General features: G+C 37.7%; 1 protein-coding gene across 1 annotated transcript in view; it reads left to right on the top strand.

Annotated features, from left to right (window-relative positions):
* Window positions 1–4881, top strand: part of MEI4 (meiosis-specific 4 homolog (S. cerevisiae)) — a gene marked incomplete at its 5' end in the record, with an annotated part of 91179 nt that overhangs the window by 44885 nt on the left and 41413 nt on the right. The gene's annotated exons all lie outside the window — the stretch shown is intronic.

The following is a 4881-nucleotide window of genomic DNA, read 5'->3' as shown; positions in this document are numbered from 1 at the left end:
TGGATGTACATAATTGTGATAATAGGCCCTAGAGTTGTCTGCTTCTCTTTTCTGGCTATGAGGAAGGAAACTGAAGTTGATCAGCTGAAATGTGGATCTTTATGTTGTAGACATCTAAAGTTAAGGAAGGAAAATCCCATCATATCTCTCTGAAGATCTCTTTTGGATGGTCTGGGCCAGAGCTGTTATGCCAGGAAAGGCCTGATCCTACAGAAGAGTTGTAACAGGTAGTCATGCAAAACGTACTTCTGTCTGAACACTGACAAACTTCTGTAAGTAACCTTATTAGATGTTTGTAACAAGTTATAGTTCAGTTAGGATAATTAATAAGTTAACTTAGTTCCCAGGTATTCAAATTCTTTAAGTGTACAGATCGTTGGAAGAGACTGATGATGAACTAGGGTGCAGGATACATGTATTGGAGCTTCTTGTAACATGCATTCAGCTGTGGTGTGTCCGATGCATATGCCTCTAAATAGGAAGCTCTGTTAAACTTACAGTCTGTGCAGGCAATGTATTTAGGAAGAAAAGAACAAGGAGGAGCATCGATGCAGTATGATTTTGAGCATTTTCTGAGATTTTTGTTGCCATTCAGCGCTACGTAGCAAATAGTCATGTCACTGAAATGTCAAACTACACAGAAACAGCTCTATGTGGAAGAAAATGAAGGGCTGAAATATTCCTGGGACTGAACAGCTGTTTTCTTCTAGCAGGCCTGCAAATTAGAGACATTGCGAATGTCAAGAGGGACTAGCTCAGTTGGTAATCAGTCCATCGGGGAAAATGGAGTTTGCCTGGAGCTGAGTTCAGCTAGATAACAGAAAGTTTTAAAGTTCTAAAAACTGAGCTATTAATGTCAGGGCTTGTCTTCATAAGCCTTTCTCCATGCAGCCATTCTGTATCCAGTGGCTGCTCTGGGCAGGTATGGTACACACCACATGCTTTATTCCAAATGTGGGTGTGTCTGATGTGCTGTAGAAAATTCTTCAGATAAGCTCCTCTTTCCAAGAAGTCTACTTCATTTATGCAATATGTCTAATCTCTTCAGCCATAAGTTTATATATGTTGTAACAGAGCTTTTATATGGGTTAGAAAAAAAGCTATACTATTTTTCCCAAATATGGTAGAAAATGGCTAAAATCATTAATTAAAAAAAAAAAGCTGAGAATATGCAACTAGAAAAGCTAAATGCATTTTGCAGTCCACTGTTGTTCAAGGTACTAAAATGGCTATCCAGCGTCTTTGGCTTTTTGTAGTTTCTACTGTTGACTTTTACTAACGCATCAGATTACTAATACTTCACCCCGGTAAAAGAAAAGAGATTGATGCCATGTAGACCTCATGAAAATAATTAAACTTGCATCTGGACATCTGTTCATCCTTTTTAAGATGTAATTTCTTTCCTTATTATGCTGTTAAGCACAGATCATAACATATTTCAAATTGTGAATGGTTAAAGATGCTGCAAAGTAGTGCTCTGGGTAAATGTAGGATTATTTTTTATTCCTTGTGACTTCTGATGCTACTGTTAACAAAGGAAATAATGGCTGGATAGAATAATCAGTGGATCTGCATTTTTGTCTCATAGATATATACCTAGTTTGGAGATACGGACTTGTGAAAACATAAATCTCTCCCCTGAAATACAGGAGTGAAAGAATCAGTTGAGACTTGGTATATGTCAGAAGAGTGCCATACACCTTTGAAGTGTATACCTGCTTTTGCTGCATGTGTCATCCCCTATTACATATTAGATTTTAAGATGCATACGTGTCAGACAGAACTGGAAAATGACAAATGGTTCATGCGGTTTCTCTCTTCCCTCTCATACTATCATAAAATGGTAGTGCTAAGGAGAAAGGGGTTTAGAAGTATTCGTACAGAGCTAAAAGGTAGCAGGGCTTTGACTGCACTTAGGTGCTTGGCAAAATTGAGGATGACACGTAATTAGAAAACCTCAGGTGTGTTTGGGAATAGAAGCAGCAAATACCGATTACATGAGGAGAGTTCTGCATTGCTGTCGACTAGAGAATTATTACTCTTAATATTGGTGAATCATCTCATTCATGGAAACATAATACTGGAAAAGGAAAAATGCTTAATTACAGTAATCAGAATATATCATACCTCAACAAGTAAGGAAGTAATATTCCTGGAAAACTTGTTTCAAATCATGCACAAAATCCAGGCTTTAAAAAAAACCCCAAAATAACGATTATAAATTAAAATGACCTATTTGAATTCTTGATACAGTAAAAAAAAAAGTGTAATGAAAGCTTATCTGGGTTGATGCTGCTTTTTCTTCCTTATTATCAGTGTTAATTCTGTCCTTTTCCTATTGCTTTCTTTACAGCTCCTTTTGCATGCTTGAAAGCAGAATGTGAAAAAGGAAGAAACATCTGCTTTTTGTGGCATATATGGTATACCTGCTAGTCTGGAAGACCATTTGATTATTACTTAATCTGTGTCTACAAATAGGTAGTTTTAATGCTCCTGTTAACCTACTTTCTTCATGGAGCATTCTTGCTTATTAACAGTGATTTGCAAAACGGAATGATGTTACAGAAAATTAAGCACTGCTCCCTAAATGCTTTTGGATATTGGAATTGTCTATGTGAATTAGCATATATACCATATGTGCTCTTAAAAGTTCAATTTACAGGCAAGGTAACATTTTGTTACAGATTTACCTTCTGATTTTCTATTTTCTTTTGGAGAATTGTTTAAAGTCTTCATTAGGATGTGCTTTTAACACAGCTTCACTAAATGCTTTTCAGGATACAGTATAAATGCACAGTTCCTGTGTCAATGGCTTTGCAGTTTATTTGCTGCTTTAGTATTTCATATCTTCATAAAATGGAAAAAGGAAGAGTTGTAGCCCTAGAATTTCTAACTAGAAATTACTGATATAATGGATTTTTTTTTGAAGAGTAATTACAGTTGACAATTAAAATTGTCTTTAAATAAGAGCCTAGTTAAATATAGTAAAATGTAAATGGAACTATAGAATTTAGTTTAACTAGTTCTCTAAGTGATGAAATCATCACTTCATCTTTCTTTCAAAACATTCTTTTCATTTTACAGGACACATTAATATCTTTGGATTTCATAGCTTCGCACACACTTTCCTCTCTCTAAACGTGTGGGACAGTCCTGTACATAATGAGTTAGAATTTTGCCCCGTTGGGACCTCATTTATTGGATTGGGTTTTTTTGCTAAAAATACCTTTACCTACTTATAGAGCTTATGCATAACCGTCGCTATATTAAATCACAATACCAGGAAGATTAACTGATGTTTGTTCAATGCTTTCTAAAATGTTAAAGTGCTTTTAAAAACTCATTATGTAGCTCACTGTGAGACGTTATAACCACTAAGCATGTGCACAGTGGCATATCTTCTGCAGTATGCTGTGGTATGCCATCAAACATAGAAAAACTGCTTCTGTTCTTTGCACATTCTTTTTTGATAAGCAACGGTTTTGTTTTACATTCTGCTTGTGCTTGGATTGAACTCTAGATTTTCAAGGGACCATATAGCTTAGCTTAGATTGTTAGTTGGGGAGGATGGCTGTAGTGTGTTTAGAGTTAGGTTTAGGGTTAGAACGGGATTTAGATTTAGGATGGCAAAATAAGACCTCACCACAGAGGGAAATGCTTGAAAGGCTGTGCTTAGGAATGTTTGTCACGACCAACCTGACTACACTTGTTCTGCTAGCTCACTGTTAATCAGGTTAGAGTTGGTGTTAGAACAAACTCCCTGGTTATGTCCTCAATTGAAACTATCATAGGCTACCGTTGTGGTGGTGGTGTGGATTTGAGTGCATATGCTTATAAGCTGCATTGAATGCCACCACATTGAGCTTGCTGTCCCAAGTTTGGCTCCGAAACAAGCAGAGTTTGTCTTGCTAGGATTTAACTGATGTACAAGTCATTAATAGAGTAGGTTTATGTCTGGGATGAAAGGGATTGGCTGCCTGGAGTTTGTTTTGTAGCATACATACTCAGCCATGTATGGTTTGCATGGCTGAGACGTGCAGGAGGTTAAATCTGGTTCCGTAGCTTATCTTAAACTTAGTCTAGATTTTGGGTGACAGCACTCTACCTGGCTGGTTAAGGCTTGATCTGGCAGGGCAGCAAACTACTATTAATGCTGTGCCCAGAGGGGGAAGTAGGTTTCGGGACTGGTGTCAGCAGCAACTCCTATTCATTGTTAGATTAACAGGATTTCTGGTATAGATTTAATTTAGGGAGATGGGATGTGATGAACTAAAGCTGAACATGTTTACAGAAGATATCACAGAGCTAGATTTAGGGTTGTTGTGCTGAGAGCTTAGGAGTTTGGGGTTTCACTTTTAGGTAGGCACTGATGATACAGCCTTCTCAATCGACAACTAATGCAGTAGAGGTAATGCATTGGTGGGCTTGGGTAAGTGTAAGAATGAGAAGTGAGCTTATTAATGCCTTTGGGACTTACAGGGGCTTTGGAGATAAAGGAATGGGATGCTGGGCTAGGTTTGTGGTGAGGGAGAAAGGGAGCAGCAGCTGAGTGTGTTTAGATCTGAGTGTTAGTAACATGAGTTGCTGGATTGATGTTAAGGTAGAGAGCAAGGCTTGAATGTCCAGGGTTTGTGCAGCAGAGAATGCTTTGCTAAAGTTGGAGGTATTTCTGAAAGAGAAGCTGAAATTGCTTGGGCAGGATATGATTTATATGGCTTGATTAGATTTAGGATTAAGACATTGCTGGTTGCAGTCTTGGACTTGGATGAAATACAGGCAACCAGATACCTTTGCTGCGCTGAACCACAATTGTAAACGCACGCATGCACACATAGTCACAGAATAATTTATGGCAGCACAATCTGTATTGCATATCTTCTA

The sequence above is a fragment of the Pygoscelis adeliae genome, unplaced genomic scaffold, assembly GCF_000699105.1.
Source record: "Pygoscelis adeliae isolate BGI_AS28 unplaced genomic scaffold, ASM69910v1 Scaffold57, whole genome shotgun sequence".
Taxonomy (NCBI): domain Eukaryota; kingdom Metazoa; phylum Chordata; class Aves; order Sphenisciformes; family Spheniscidae; genus Pygoscelis; species Pygoscelis adeliae.
The sequence above is the reverse complement of the archived record's forward strand: the minus strand, read 5'-3'. Positions and strand labels throughout refer to the sequence as shown.